The sequence below is a fragment of the Meleagris gallopavo genome, chromosome 1 (assembly GCF_905368555.1).
Source record: "Meleagris gallopavo chromosome 1, MGAL_WU_HG_1.1, whole genome shotgun sequence".
NCBI lineage: Eukaryota > Metazoa > Chordata > Aves > Galliformes > Phasianidae > Meleagris > Meleagris gallopavo.
Window position 1 is genome coordinate 64,922,935 of NC_139404.1, and position 16,271 is coordinate 64,939,205.

Here is a 16,271-nt window from a genome sequence, read left to right on the forward strand (position 1 = left end):
CCCCTCAAAGTTCCTGCCCTCTCCACGCCTACGTAGAAATCTGAGGTCTCCCTGAATCAGCACTTGGGAGGAATCTCTCTGCCGTTAATGGTTTGCATCTTTTTGCATCAAAGGGTAAAAAATCACCGAGGGACACACGCACATAGTGGAAAGATCACACACAGCAGCGCATCCAAGCAGGAAAAAAAAAAAAAAAAAAAAAAAAAAAAAAAGGTTGTAACGCTCATGAATTCCAGATGATGACTTTTTAAATCCCCGAGAAGGCAGCGAGATTGTTTGATTGTTCCCGTTAATTACTGGACGTGTCCCAGGATCACATATTTGTAGGAGATAAGGCCGCCCTCGCGGAGATGAACGCAGCCCCGCTCTCCCCGCTGCGCACGGACCGCCGCGGGCGGCCGCAGGTATCGAGGGGCGAGCCCCGCTCCCGCGCCCAACGGGGCCGCTTCCCCGCGGCGGTCCGAACGGAGAGGCGGCGGGGAGGAGAGCGCGGAGCCCCGCGGGCGGCGGGACGGGCCCCGCGACGAGCGGCGGGGGGAGACGGCGGCCAGGAGGTAACGCGGAGCTGCGGGGCAGCGCGGGGGGCGCTGCGGGACCCCGGCGGCGGCCGTCAGAGGAAGCCGTTCGGAGCGGCCCCGAAGTTCGAGCTCCGCTCCGCTCCGTTCCCCGGCGCTCGGCCCGCACGTGCGCCCGGCACGGGATGCCGGAAACCGGGGGAGGAAGCCGCGAGCGGGCAGCGGGGCGAGGCGGCCGGCGGGCACCCCCGAGGCTCCCGCCGCGCGCGGGTCTCCGACAGCTCCGCGCGAAGTTCCCGGGGCGGGGGAGGCTCCGAGGCGCCGCGCTCCGCCCGCCCCCCCGCCCGAGGGATGGGGACGGCGGCGGCCGCGAGCGGGGACGGCGCGCGTCACTCCGGCGGCCGCGCGGGGAGGGGGCGCGGGGCGGCTGCGAGGGAGCCCCGGCGTGCGGCGGGACCGCCGTCTGCCTCCTCCTCCTCCTTCTCCTCCTCGGAGTGCCGGGGGCGGCCAGACACCGCGCCGAGAGCCTCTCCTCCCCCATTGTTCCCGGTCTCTCTTCTTTTTTCTTTCTTTCTTTTTTTTTTTTTTTTTTTTTTTGCCTTTTGTTATTGGCACTCGCATTGTGTTGTTTGTCTCTGAAGCCGCCTCATGACCAGCAAAGGGATTTCACCTCGTCCTTGAGAGAGAGAGAGACACACACAGAGCGAGGGAAGGGGGGGAAGGAGCGCGGGGGGAAGGAGGGCAGCGCGCGGCCGAGCGCCCGTCCCCCGGTCCCAGCCGCGCCCGGAGGACACTCGGCGGACCGCGGGTAGGTGCGCGCCCAGCGCCGCTGCAACCCGGGGCTGCCGGCGGGGCCGGGCGGGCGGCGCGGGCAGGGGGCGGCTGTCAGCGCGGCCCCGCGCCTCGTGCCCGAAGTTGGGCGCAACTCGTCCCGCCCGCGCCCGGCGGCTGAGGCTGGGAGTCGGCAGCCCGGACGGGGGCAGAGCGGGGCGGGGGGAGCGAGCCCCGCGCGTCGGGAAAGTTACGGGGTTCGTTTTGAGCCCGGAGTGAGCGGAGCCGTCCGTCGGGAGGAACGTGACCGGCTTTTCCCCGGGGATGGCATGCTGCGCCGCGCTGTACTTTGGTCAGGGGTAGAACCAATGGGAAGCTGTGGGATTTTGAGTAATAAGTGTGGGAATCTGCGAGAGGAGTAGGTCTAAGAGCGATTTGTTTTCTTGCTGCTGATGAATAATGGCCCCTAGGCATTTTTTATTTATTTTTTTTTATAAGCCAGCAGGCCAACGAAATAGGCACGTGGGAGATCTGTAGGCGTCCGACATCGCAGCCATCCGCACGGCAGCGGTGCGGTGGGGCGGGCGGGAGCGCCGGGCACGGGGGAGCGCCGCTCCGGGGCGGGAGACCCCCGCGCAGCGCCAGGAATACCCCGCGGTGAGAGGGGGAAGAGGGATCGAGCTGCAGAGACGCGTGCTGCTCCATCTCTGTCAAAGAATGGAGTACGAAGCTGAAGTCAGCTGGAAAAACGTGAAGTTTTATTCCGGTTGTGCTACTGGAATAAAGTAAGGCGGTGTGTCCCGGCTTCCCTCATCCCCATGCAAAGAAAGCTGGCAGCCTGCAGCTCTGCCGAAGTGAATCTCTCAGGTTAGAAGGCAGTTTCTCTCACACGAGGGGCTGTACCAAGTTCTTCGCAGCCTTTATCACCTGGAGGCACCTGAGAGCACCTGCTTGCGCCCACTGCTGCGCTGTATCCCCTCGGTCCCACCCGGTGCTGAGAAGTATGGTACTGCTGTGAAAGTGGACTTTTGGGCCTGAAAATACAGTTCACAGCTGCGGAACCGGGAGCTTGTTGTTACTGTTAGCTATCCCATTTGACAAGGCCGTTCCCAGCTTTGCTTCATGAGGCTTTCCAGCTGAAACGGGAAAGGCTGGCATCAATTCGGTGCGTTCCATGAATGGGTAGCGCGGCTATTCTGACATAATTCAAACATGAGAACCCGATAAACACGTGGCTATTATGTGTGGAAACCCTGCAGCAGAGCCTTCCGGTTGAACGTAAACTGTTTTGGTTGAGAATTACACTAGAAGGAGCACAAGACTTGAAAGCCACAAGTGTCTTTTGTAAACAGATGGACGTTCGGGATGTATCGACTGCCTCAAGTTAATTCAGTTAAAATGTGTGTGCACATGTATCTCGTTTTGCCTGCTCTGTGTTTTTATAAGGGATGGAAGCTATGTGAGCTTTTTAGAAAGAAAAGCATGTGAGTTCTGTCAGCATCTGCCCGAGCTCCAGCTGTAAGGGCTCTTAAGGACTGCAGCTGTGCTGCTGTGATCCTGTGGTAGCAGCTCACTGCTGCCCTGTTAGGTGGGCAGGTACTTTGCTCGTGAGTTTAGAAATGGTAAGATCCATTTCAAGTGTCAGTATGATGGGAATATACAGGAGGGCTTAAACATGCATCTTGCTGTGTGCCTCTGCCCTGCGTGCTGCCTGCCAAAACCGGTTAGGTGGAGCAATCCCATTAAGCTCTGCACTGTGTGTGCAGTGGGGTAGTTCCTTGGTGCTCAGGAGCAGCAGCTTTCTGCTACTTGTGGTGAAAATACGCTGCTACGCTGCAGGAGGGTTTGTGAGTGGCGCAGCTAACTGTCACCACATGAAGCACAGGAGGAGATGGAGACTTGGCATCTCTGACGGCGCTGCTGTGTGTAACGTGTGCGCAGGAGCCCCGTCTCTGCCTGCTGCTCGTCCTTACCCTGGGATGCACACTGAGATGTTGGCATGCGGATGCGCCGACAAACAGGGCGTTTGGTGAAAAACAAGAATTCCAGCATTTAGGAGAAAGTAAATGAACAGTCCTTCTAAAAATACAACTGTCTGCTGCAGTATTGCCAGAGCACTGCTGTGATACCGTTGTAGGCTGTCATATTTTTTGACCATTGTAAACAGATACTTTAAATATTATTACTGTAAGGATTTTTTTCCCGTTAGCAAAGAAGATTTTTCACTGTTTTCTACATAAGAATCCTCTCCTGTTCTTTGAAGGGGCGCAGTCCAACTTGCACTGAAGGCAGTGGGAAAGTTGCCTGTGAAGGTAGCAGGCAGTGGGGCCTTAGGCCGCAAGAATGGCCCTTGTGCAGTCTATGAAATATCTTGTCTTGGAAACTCCTTTTTTTTTATAATTTCAGTTTTGTTGATACTCACATTTATTCAAGAGATTAGGGATGGTCTAAGTAATCAGGATCCATTATCCAGATCCAGATCTGGTTTAGGCAGTGTACTAACGTAAGCCTGAAACAAAAACACAATCCTGCCTGGTTGTGCTGAAGTGTTGTGTGAAGTGTCTTAGCTTTTGGGAGCTTTTTTCCTCTTTCGTGGCATGCTTAGTTCAGACTAGGAAAACTTCCTTTTAGATCCGTGACCAAACTGTGGGACTGTGAGAATTTAAAGCAAGAGCTGTTTCCGTTTGTGAAATTTAACAACAGATAAGAATATTTAGGTCAAGACCAAAGCTCTTCAGTCACCTCCTTCTTGTCGTTATGATGCAATTACTCCTTCATTGGCATTTTGTGGAGAGTGGCGGCTGCAGATACAGTGGATTTCAGAGTGCATGTATGCAGTCTGTTAAAGTAGCTCGAGTTTGCGTGACGCTTGCTCTGGTGATGGACATCTTGAAGAGGTGTAAGACTGTCATTCTTGCAGACCCTTTGCCTGTGTTTCTGGCCTCTTCAGGAACATAGTGGACACAGGCACGCACGCAGTACATTCTGTAAATGGAAGTGTGTTGTTCAAACGAATTTTTATTGCTTGTAGTGCGTGCGTCCTTTGTAGTTGCACACGTTTCCAGATGAGGAGGCCGTATGCTTCATGACAGCTTGAGGAAGGTCTCCTCTAATATTTCTGACAGCTTTATTTTCCGTCCACTTCAGCCTTTTCCTTTCTCTTTGAGCTGCAAACGTAGATTGAGACTCAGGTAATACATAAGAGGATCCTTTAATGTTGGCTATTTTCAGAGGCACAAAGGACAATTACTTTCTCTTCCTACTAACCTCCTGCTGGCTTACTAGCTGCTTGGGAGGCTGGTGATTTTAAGAATACCACTTACTCAGTGCATCAAATACCAAGTAAATCTTTGCTCACCAAGATTCCAGTTCCTACACCCCGTGGTAACACCAAAAATTGAACTTGAGTGGCCCAGAGCGCCAGCTCCTACTGTGATGACTCATACAACCATCAGCACTTTTTAGACTTAAATTTGATCCATTGGCCCTGAGCAATGCTGACAATTGCCAGCTAAAAGACCCTTCAGAGAATTGTCCTTTAACAGAAGTCTTTTTTTTCCCTTGTCCCATTTCCTGTTGTTCTTTTAAATAAAAAGAAATCCTGGTGACAAAGCTAACGTGTATTCTCTGATTATTGTTTTTCAAAAAAGAGTATTTACCTATATTTCAAAGAAAAGAATTGCCTGAAAACTACAGTCAAAGTTATTTTATAAAGGCAGTACTCTTCACTACTGCACAGCTTCCTCAAGAAAAAAAAATCTCATACAGTTTAAAATCATACTTCTATGCATGAGTGCTCAATCCTTTGAATGGTTTTAGTTGAAATACAGAGGAAAGACTGCACTGTGTTAATGCTCTGTTAATAGTCTGATAAAGGACACACTGAACACTTAACACCTGCCTTTTTTTGGTTGTGTGTCCTGCTCGAAACCAAGCAGGCTCAACTGTCCATTGCACTGTATTATTGTGAGTATCACTGATTGACAGGACACAACCCAAATAAAACCACATCCCTTGGGGGAGGTGATTTCCATTTTGTACTCTGCTGGTCTGTGGAGGAGTGGTCCAAATTCTACTTGAAATGAGTCTAAAGGCTCTTGGAAGGCTCTTCATTAGGCTTAAGTTTGCTACCTAGTATACTTGCCCCTACTGGATCATTCCCAGGGAAATGCTTAAAGTATGATGGACTATCGGTAAAATTGTTTTCCGAGTCTCTCTCTTAATGTAGGTAATTTCAATGTATTCAGTTTAATTTAAAACTTCAGTGTAATTCTAAACCTCAGTAATAAGAGAACAAGTGGGTCAAAGTGAAGCTGCCTGCTTATAGCAGAGCGGTGATGGCTGCCTGCTTCGAGAAGTTGTTTTGTTAACATCTTTGAGAAGTGGGGGCAAAATTCAGTTTTACTCATGCTGCTTGAAAGCCTTGAGCTGGCTGTCAAACAGATACAAATAGTGGTTTCTGTAGGGGGTGAGTGTATAATACAGGTTCAAATTCAACAGTGCCAGGCTGGGTCTTTTAGCAGTCTGTCTAAACACATATTTAATGAAACTGGTTCAAACTCTAAACTAGGGCTGTGGAGTCATCCTTTTACACTGCTATAAAATCTTTCTGTGTGAGTAAGCTTTTAGCTTCATGAAGAGGGCTGGGGGACACAGTTGTAATCCTCAACTAACCAATTAGATACTTAATAAGGAACTAAAAGTTAATTTTATAGTGTGTTTAAAAAAAAATAAGGCAAAATAAGAGTTGCGGGGCTAAAGTTGTGTCTCTGGTCAGTGGATGGAAGAGCTGCTTCTCTTAGCCAGCAACACCATTTTCATGTTACAACCGACTTTGCAGGAGATCAGGCCTAATGGAACAGATTTATACGTAGAAAAAATCAGAAACCATTAGAAATCAGAAGAAAATTAGAAGTGGAATAGTTTTCGGGAAGTGCAGTAGATTTCAGAGCAGTCTGGATTAAAAGCAAATACTGACTTCTGTATTGAAAACTAAAAGCACAGAGAAAATACCTGTTCTGTAGCAGCAATTCATCCAGCAGCTCACACTGATGGAGTCTTTCCTGCACCTGCTCTGTAGGGAGCTTGGGGACAGGAAGGTTCCACACAAGGACACCCATTGTGGCCATTCCACATGCCTTCTGTGCATGTACAGCCAGTAAAGTACAAGTGTGTTTTCCCTGAAATAGGATCTTTCCTTATGCCATGGTGTTAAAGATGAGGCTTTTCATGCCAAAATATAGGCAAATGCATAGATGATAAGAAAAAACGAAATATATGCGTCGATTACACTTCCATGCAATGATAGAGTGGACGCATCTGCTCTGAAGGATATGCAAAATAGATATCTAAGTTTGTGGAACCACAGGAAAGTGGGTGTGTTAATGCAATATTCTGGTTCACGATTCAAGTGTGGGAGAAGTTTGTGTTTTGTATGAGAGACTGAGCTCTCTTCTGTGCTTCTGGTTGATTTTATGTTTGTCATTTTATGCAGCTGGCTGCCAGAAGCAGGGCAGTCTGATTCTGAGCAAAATAAATGATTTGTTCTGATTCCTAAGACCGAGCGTTTGCATTGCAGCACCATGGTGCGTTAAGTGTGTTGTGGTTGAGATTAACAGATTTGGGACAATTAATTAGTTCAGGTTTGCAAGCCAAGCATAGATTACTCAATCAGTACTCACACGTGCAGGGAGAGTTTTGTAATTCTCCCTGGAACCTGTTGCTGCCATCGGCTTCGTGCCTTCTGCTGGTTAGTTGGAAATGGCAGAGCTGGAAGAGAAATTACTGAGGTGCTCGTCACTTCTTCTGTGAAACAGTTTTCAGATGACACCTGAAATACAAGGAGGCATTCCTCCAGACAGGGTTGCCATAGGTAAGTAATGTGTGGATGGAATGATGGAAGTTTTGTAAGCGTAGAGGAATAATATTAATTCTCATGAGAGACTGCAAATGAGTAAATGCTGATGAATGTGTACAACTATGTACATGTGAATTTAGTGTGTGAGAAAGGCAACTGACAGTTGTGAAAACTGAAGACCTCTCTCCATCAGGGCAGTGATTGACTAGGGGGATGCTTGCCCCCTATCACTAAATGCCATTAGGCCAATGTCTCGCTTACTGAGACAGGGTAGCAATATCTATGTTTTTACAAAAAGAAATGGGGCAGAGGAAGAGTAAGGTACATCCTTACACCTTCTGTTGTGTTTTTCCCTGTTCTTTTAATGACTGGTGCATTGTGCTGGTACAGAAAGTGGTTCCTAGTGAGAAGTATCAAGCTGAAATGAGGAGGGAAATGGAGAAACCAAGAGACTCTGATCCTTAAAAATGTATTGGAGGTTAAGGTGCTCCACTGCAGACAGAACAGCACAAATACCAGCAGCAGTCTGGCACCTGAGCACCCCTGCAGTGCACACAAATACAGCATAAAGAAGTAGCAGTAAGAGGTTATAACTGTTGCACAATTGTGCAAAGATTTAGGAATTCATACAATATTTTACTTTCTGCCTTCTTTGGTTTTAAACTGTGTTTTTATGTATAAGAAGGAAAATTTTACCTGTATAACCATACAGCTTCATATAATTAATTTTATCACAACACTAAGTCTTGCTTCTTCTGATCTTAAGGTGTTTGGAAATGTCTCTATCTTTTCATTTCCCTTTTCTAATTCACTCAGAATATTTGAATTGGAGAGCTGTCTTATATGGCCCCAATGAGAAAGAGTATGTAAGTCTATATTTAACTTGAGGAGTATGGCTTAGTTCAGTTAAACTCTGAAGAATGGGAGTATTTGCATAAATGCAATGCTTAGTTAGAAAACTCAGATTTCAGTGCAGCCAGAATCCTGTTTTGAAGGTAGCTTGGATGGTAGGTACCCTGTTGACCTTCTGGGTGATTGAGGTGCTGAAGTCATTCATATGAAGGAAAAAACAGTTTGTTTCCTAAGTTCTCCCTGCATTGTTAAACATTAACTCTCTGTCCTAAAAACCTGTGTAGACTGTGGGAAGTGTGTGTTAGAGATGCTCTTCAGAAGCTTCAGAGAGTGCAAAATGGGTTTCAGTTCTGTGCAGTGATACTGTAGGCAGGGATGGGCTCCCCCTATCCCTTGTGCAGCAGATCAGGCCAGATGGAGCTTCATTTAGCTGATGATTGAAAGCCTTCAGGGATGGAGGTGCCACAGCCGCTCCATACAGCTTTTGGGTTGTTCTGGTGTGTTGTCTGTCTCTAATTGCATTTCAGTTTGTGTTATGTTGCTATTGAATGCATGCATTTGTTTTTTTAATGTTTCTAGGCTTTTTTTTTTTTTTCCTGATTCAATACCAGGACAATAATATGGATACTTACAAGGTACAACGCAGAGATTAGGACATGGGAGGTAAGCATTATGGGCCTGGTTCTGTACCTGCTGCCATCAGAGCAGACTATACTATTTGTTTCAGATGACTGATGCTAAAACCCAGAGGTGGTGACTCTTTGGAAGGTACATCCACTTGAGCATGTGTCCACGTGGGACCTCAAGAGAAGTGGAAGGAAGTTCAGCACTCAGCCTTCTCTGGTGTTCAATGGGCTTGGGAACACAGCTGTTTCAAAAAACCAGCTGTTTCGAAAAAACACCTTTTACAAATCTGAGTAAAACACTGGCGGTCTTGCTATTAATTTCCTTTATCTAGAGGTATAAGATTTTGCCCTGGTTTTGCTATTCAGAAAGTGTGGAGTCCTTTCAGTGTCTTAATAGGTTTTGGTTCAGCCTGCTGTGCAGTTTCCCATTTGGAGCTTATGTTTCTTCCAGCTCTCTTCCCCTCTCCTGCTTTGGAGAGGAACAAGTGGGGTGTTTCTGCGGAGCTGCAGACTTTTTTTTAATTTTTTTTTTTTTAAAGAAAATGGGCATGCGTGTGTGGGGGGAAATGAAAGTACGTAGTTTGTTTTTTTTTTATAAAATATCACCTGCAAAGTGCTTTTAAATAAATCCCTATGTAACCATGTATGGTTTTGGTTTTTTTTTTTTTTCACTTGAAAGACAGTATCTCCTTCTTCTAAACATTTGCACAGCAAAGTAATGCATTATTGCATTTTCATAAATAATTGAAAAGCAACTTAAAAGAAAGTAGGCCAAGAGAAAAAAAAAAAGAAAGTGTCTGTTTCAAATTTGAGAGAAGAAAAATATGTTTCCTTCTTGATAGCAAGTCAGTTAAATGTTATTAAATTCCACTCTCCTACCCCAACATGACCAAAGACAAATCTGACAATTGACAGTTTTAATCTAAAAGAGATGGGGAAATGGGGAAAAAGGCTATGGAATGCTGAGCTGGTTTTGTTTTCTTTTTTGTTGTTGTTAAGAAGGGCAATTGTGACCCCTTATCAGTTTGCAAGTGACTGAGGAACAAATCTCTGGAGGTTTGCTTGTTGGATTTTTAGTACATTTCTCAATGCTGTGCTGTAATAATGCAAGCTATTTTAGAACTGTGCATACGTTAGTGTTCTGGCGCGGCATGATACAATAATGTGTGAAAAAGCATAAGATCACACCTTGGTGAAACTTGCAGATTTCCTGCATAATCCGACAGTGAGCTCTTGTCAGGTTTTGACTATATGTAAAGTGAGAATAAAGTTTCCAGAAGCAAGCGCAGGCCTTGGATGCATTTCTATGGCTGCTCAAGGATTTTGGCCCTGACGTGGTTATGAGTGTGCCTGACTTGAAGCGCTTGAGTCTTGCTGTAGCCAACGGGCCTCCTTCTGTGCTTCAGATTTGGCACACGCCTTAGGCCTTCGCCGAATGGGAGCCTCGTTTTTGCTAGTGCTGAGAAAGATCAAAGAGCCAGTGTAAATAATTTCTTTAAAAAAAAAAAAAAAAGCAATCAGTCACTGGGAGCTGTTTCCAAGTAACACAGCGATGCATTTTATCTGGTGGCAGAACCAGGGGCTGTGTGTGGTAAAATCCCAAGGCTCTCCTGGCTGTGCCTGAAGCAGGTGGGAGGCCATACCTCCATCATCACTAATGGACTTGCTGCAAGGCAAGAACTAGGGCCTGCATCCCAGCCTGGTCATTGTGGTGGTTCCTGGCTGTTCATTTATGCTATATCTGAAGGTATGTACATGTTACAGGAATTGCTGAGGCTCTGAGGCTTCTGTCAGTTGTGAAGCTTCACTGGGAGGTTGTAATGGTAATTCTTTGTAGCCTTGAGATCGCCGTTGCCAGCATTAATATGTTGCTGTGCAGTTTCTTAAGATTAGAGCTACTCATGAGTGGACCCTGATCAGATGAATGGAGGCTGCAAAGATGTGTGCATTCTTCCCCTCTTTCTTCCCAGATTCACTCAGTCTCCTTTGTTTTTTTATAGTCAGCACGGCCGTGTTTTAAGTCACTGCCCACCATTTCCAAACGGTGTGATGCATTTGTCAAGGATCTGGAATTTGGGATACTTTGATATAACTTGGTGCAGGTTTTGTAGAAACACCTGACGTGTATGTTTAGTTCTTAAACACCTTCTGTGCTTGATTTATCCTCGCAGGTTGTCAAGGTATTCAGATGACCTGAAACTGAGGAAGTACGAGGGAGCTCAGCTGGCAAAAATCCGACATTGAGTCTGACTGTGTCTCAAAGTTTCTTTGCAGTATTGAGCCCAGGCTGTGTAGGAAGTGAAGAAAATCTTCCTCACCTTCACCATTGTATCCAAAAGGCTCTGAGCAACATATTTTTTTCCAGTTGATGAGCAACCTAGTTAGATCACATTGTTTAAACCCAGTGCCAGCTCTCCGTCGTTGAAGGCACAGCGGGAATTCGTAATGTCCGCATGTTCCACTCTCAGCAGGCTCAGTGCTGTAAGTGCTCTGGCGGTTTGGTAGGTTTCTTCAGCCTGAGGAGCCACAGTCAACCGTCTGCAATGGACTCTGGTACACTAGCATTATCCAGCCTTTATTGGAAGTTCTTCACATTAGCCACTACCGTTTAATATGGTTCTGAAGGCTAACTTTTGGTGCAGTAGGCCTGCAAATGTTAACCTTGCTGGATGTTTCTAAGATCCTTTGTTATTTGTGATCACCAGAGATTCGTGGATGTTGAGGTTGAAGATGTGGAGGATGCTGAGAAAGCAGTGTTATTTTCTGTTGGGAATTTCTTTTTCTTTGGCAGTCCCAGTAGATATCTTGTGAGCGTAAGGCCAGGCCTATCTGTCTTGTAGAGGATGAAAGATAGATTTTTGGGCATAAGACAAACTCATTTTGTTGACACAGAACAGTATGCATCACTGTTACTGTTTTACATTTTTGTATTTGTAAGAACAGCATATTGATGGCTGTGTGTTAAAACTCTTTTAGTTTAGTCTTTTAGTGGCTTGTTTTCTTTCCGAAAAAGGAAGATGACTACATTCTTACGGAGAAAGAACCCGAAACGATACTGGAACAAGTACAAGGGCTGTGTTCATACATGATCAGATTCAGGAAGATTAGGGCACTGTGTATAAATTGCTTTCATGTTCGTTGGGTTAGCAGCTGTCAAATAAGTGATTATAGATGTTGGCAAAGCTTTTCTTTCCATAATCACTGTGAAACAGGGATAGAAATGTAACAGATGCCATTTAATATGGACCAGCACCTAGGTTCTGTTTCGGGGTCTGGCTTTTTACAGCTTTGTGGCCAAAGTTTTGTAGTGTCTTTAATTCCTTAGTACCTGAAAGTGAAGGTAATAGTTTCTTACTTTACAGGAGATATCTGAAGCTCTTTGTTAAGTAGTTTGAGAGCCTTTGATGAAAGGTATGAAATATATGCAATGGCATTAAGGATAAGATTAAACAGAACAATTGTGCTCTGTCTGAAGATGATTATTACTCCCATACACGTGTTAACTTTCTGCAAGAAATAACGTGTCTTTTTTTTAAATTTGTTAATTGACAAGGCTTTTGGATACATGGCACCATGTTGTAGTCCTGTTGAAGAGCAAATGAAGCGTCGTGATGCTATTTTTTACAGGATAGGAGTCTTCAGTGACTCATTTTGTGTTTGTAATGCTGTGACAGATTAAAAAAATCGAATCAGTTACTCCCAGTGAGACGGATACACTCAGCCAGACCCTATTTGAGAGTTACTTACAGCACTGTTAAGACCAAAGTACGCATCTTCCCCTTCCCCCCCGAAAGAATCCAGCTTATCATGAAATGTTTATCAGAACCATATAAACATTTCTTGACTGCTGAATTTTGAAGGGAAATTCTTTTGGTTTAACATACGTATCGCAAGCAAAACTCTTCACAGCTTAGAAAAGAAATAATTAGCTTGGTTACAGCCCTACTTATTACCAAGCATGCCAGCATCTGGCAAGGGTAGGGCGATCTGGGAATTCGCTGCTTGAAGCCATGGAACAAAGTGTTCTGATCCGACCCCAGCGAGCGAGTCCAGGACTTGAACTGGAATCTTCAGGAGCAGAAAAGTCTTAAGTGTCTGGAAAATTGGCCTGTTGAGTCACCACGCAGGCACTAAAACAAAACTAATTTTAAGCAGGTCAGAGTTCAGTGATTCCCTCTGGAATCTAATTTTTTTTTTCCCTTAAAAAAAAAAGTCTCATGTTTTAAGTGAAAAGGGTCAAAGTTGATGCACTGCTACAATTTTTGAATGCTTTCCCTTAAGAACAGCCACCCAGGCTAGGATTAGCATGAAGGGCTGCTAGGCTGGCACTTCAGTGTCTGGGTTAAAAATATTTTAAAGCAGTAAATGCAGTCAGAATAGAGAGAGAGATCCCTGGGAGCCTTCCTGTTCAAAAATGTGCGAGCTCAGGGCAGCAACTGCAATGTAATTTAGGACAGTATATGCTTCATAGCTTTAGAGAATATTGCCTCTTGTTAATGTTACATTGGAGGACAGTGGGATAGTGGTAATTTTAGGGAGGTGGTATTCCTGTTTGTTTTACATTGAAAACTTCAGAATAAATAAAAAGAAGCATGAACTGAGGAAGAAATGTAACTGCTGAAACCCAGCAATGAATCCACTCTGAGCAGACTGTAGAAACAACAGGGGAAGGTGGGCATACAAACATTTTCGTGGGAATGCAGCTTCGAAAGGAACTTAGGAGACAAAGGCAAAATCAGGTATGTATTATAAAAGGCATGTGGGCAAACTTTTGTCTGTGAGCCCAGTGAGGAGCCTCTCACATGAAATTACAAAATGTTTGGGGGGATCGAATGACAAAAAGCTTGTATTGCTTTTCCATTGCTGAAGAAATGGGGCTGTCTATAAGCAGAAGTGACTCAAATAGCTCTTTTCAAAAAAGTGCTCTGGAGAGTGAGGGAGATTTTTCATTTCCATTCCTTTACAAAGATTATTTCCTTCTTTTCCCCTTCATGTCTCACAGAGTTCCCTTTAAATCTGCAAGTGAAAAGGATGGTCTGAGCTACCTAGGGAGGCTCGAATCTGAATTCTGTTTGTGTCAGGCTCTGTGAGCTTGGTGATCTCTGTTTATCTCTTAGGAAATAGTTGTGCTTGCACAACACTGCAAATGCAATGTGCAGATGTCAGGACAGCTAAAACAAAGAATGCTGTCTAGGAAAAACAATGCCAGACCTAATGGCAGAGTGGAGAAGCAGCGGTGAGGACTTGTGCCTTCTTTTCTTCCTTGTGCCTCTGCGTGGCCGTAGGTAAATCTCCAGGGCAGACTGCAAGCTCCTTATGCTCAATAGTGTTGCAGCTCGTGCAAACCGTGCTGTTGATACGGGGTGTTTGTGGGAATGGTTGCCCACCTGGGCACAAAAGTTTGCACTCTGGTTATCAGTTCAGGAGTCATCTTGTGACTCCTGTCCCGTGGGGCTTCCTCTCGGATGTGCAGGGTCTGTTTGATGTCGGGCATTTTGAGTGGAGGTGCTATGAAGTGTAATGTTTATCAGGAGAGCCTCAGTCTGCCTTGCTAGGACATGAAGTTACTGGAACGCTTTCCCTCCGTGTCCATACAGGTGTGCAGTATGTGCGGATTTGCATGGGAGGATGTGTGAAGCTCTGAGATCCTATATGTCTTCCAGGATATGGCAAGATTCAGCTTTTGTCAGGCTTATCGAGCAGAGACCATAGTTTACTAAAATATTTATTTCAGTTTAGGGGAAACTTAGTGACATGCAGTTGCTTTTGCATTTAAGATCACGGTTTATAGCCCTTTGAAGTCATTATGTTTGAAGGGAAAAGAAGTGCTTAAGGATAAGCTGAACTTGAATTAAATTGTGTAGGCTGATAACAGATTGAATTTGTGGTACGGCTCGCTTCGCTAAGGAAGTAAGTCAAGCAATGAGTAATGCTGGGCCAACTCGTATCATAACAGGAGGTGGTGTAGTGCAAGGCAGAGGAGTTTGCTGAATCTGAACGATGAACTGGTTCTTCTGACTTCAGGGATGGTGGTGGAAGGTAGAAAGTTAATCTGTGATTTGTATAACTTTGTGATTCACAAGGACAAAGCTGCGATAAATTGGGCTGGTTTCCAGCCCCAGTACTTTCATTTGCAGTGATTCAGAACTTTCAAACTACAAATTGCTTCTTTTTCCTAATAGGTGACCCAGTGGAAACTTTGCGACAGGGCAGACTTTTAGGGAACCATGAGACAGAATGTCTTTTAGGTAGTTCCCAGATATAATGCTGATTAGTATTTTTTTTTTGATCTTTTTATTAGGAATTCCACAGTTGTCCTTGTATCCAGCCCCCCTTTAAACCTTACCCCTGCACAAGAGGGTTGCTGTATGCACATGCTGTGCTGATCCTTTTTGTTTAACTGGCAATGCTTTTACACTCAAACTAGCTATCAGGGTATGATGGGTCAACAGGATCGTTCTCTTATCGTGAGGCACACCTGAAATATCTGCTTAGGCAGTGCTTGTGATTTCTCAGCAAATGTTCAGCCCAGTGGGGAGCTGCAGGACTCACCTCCATCTCCCAAGGGTTAACAGTAACCTATAATAATAATCTTGTGGCACAAAAATGCTTCTTTTTATGCATTACCTATTTCCAGAGGCCTAATTTGGGTTTTGTATCAAAATGGATATCACAAACCTCTGAGCTTCCTGCTGAGAAGGAAAGTGCTACCGAGAGACATCGTTCTCTGTTATTCTTCTGGTGTCCGGGAGGGGTGAGGATGCAAGGAAACAACTGCTGATATCTCTAGCAGTAAGTATAAATAGTGCCAGGGTGGGCTGCAAAAGTAAAACAGTTGGAGGGTATTATTCCTGTGAGAGCCTGACCCTTGCTCTTTGTCGAATACGTATGCGCGCGTGTGTGTTTCCTCATTTATGAGGCAATTTGCAGATCAACAAGAAATCAGCTGCATTTCGTAACTGCACAAAACTTTCACCTGTCATTAAAAGAAAAGAATATTGAGTAAAATGAGAGCGTGTTTTCCTGCTTCAGTGTGCAGGCGGCGACGTTCAAGGATCGGCGTGCATGTGTCCCTGCTCTCTCTGTGCACGTTTCATGCCAGATTCTGCTGCAGATCCAGTTGAACTGTTTTCATCAGTTGCTTTCCTCAAGAATTTGTTTGTTGAATGTTTTCATATACAAAAAGTTATGTTTGCATTTTTGTTTCTTTGCTGTAAGAAGTGCAAACAGGGAAAACAAAAGCTGTTTTTTAAAATGAAAAGGTTTTGGAAATCAGAAACGCTTACTGAGCGCCCGGATAGTTTCTTCCTATTTAGTATTGATTTTCCATTGGAAACACACGTGAGAGGAGAGGACAGATTTTAACAAAACCTGAAAAATGCTCGTGTTTCACAGTTTCCAAGCAGTTGCTATTTTTCCCTGCTTTTTCTGTATGGAATTTTGTTGCGTGGAGCTTGCCCCAAACCTGTCCTCCTCCTCCTCCTGCCCCATGGAATGAGCAGCCCCTGCCTCGCAGCCCACTGGCATATGTCCCTTCCCCTCTCTCCACCTCCTGTGTTGGCGGTCCCCAGAGGGAAGCTGGTGTGACATTGCTGCTCAGCTGCTGGATAGGGGAGTTCCTGGTGCTCCTGGCTCCTTGTGTCTGGCAGA

At 45.4% G+C, this 16,271-nt stretch overlaps 1 protein-coding gene across 6 annotated transcripts in view; it reads left to right on the forward strand.

Moving 5' to 3' along the window:
• The first annotated feature begins 418 nt into the window (after positions 1–418).
• The window catches only part of SOX5 (SRY-box transcription factor 5), a 639,945-nt gene continuing 624,092 nt past the window's right edge, over positions 419–16,271 (forward strand). For 3 of the 6 annotated variants that reach the window (XM_085231481.1, XM_085231450.1, XM_085231541.1), the window contains exon 1: positions 1,193–1,323. The gene's annotated coding sequence lies outside the window, so the exon portion shown is untranslated. Of the gene's footprint in view, positions 555–1,192; positions 1,324–12,977; positions 13,361–16,271 lie in introns of those variants that run through there. The other 3 variants (XM_085231499.1, XM_085231472.1, XM_085231458.1) reach the window with 2 other exon arrangements.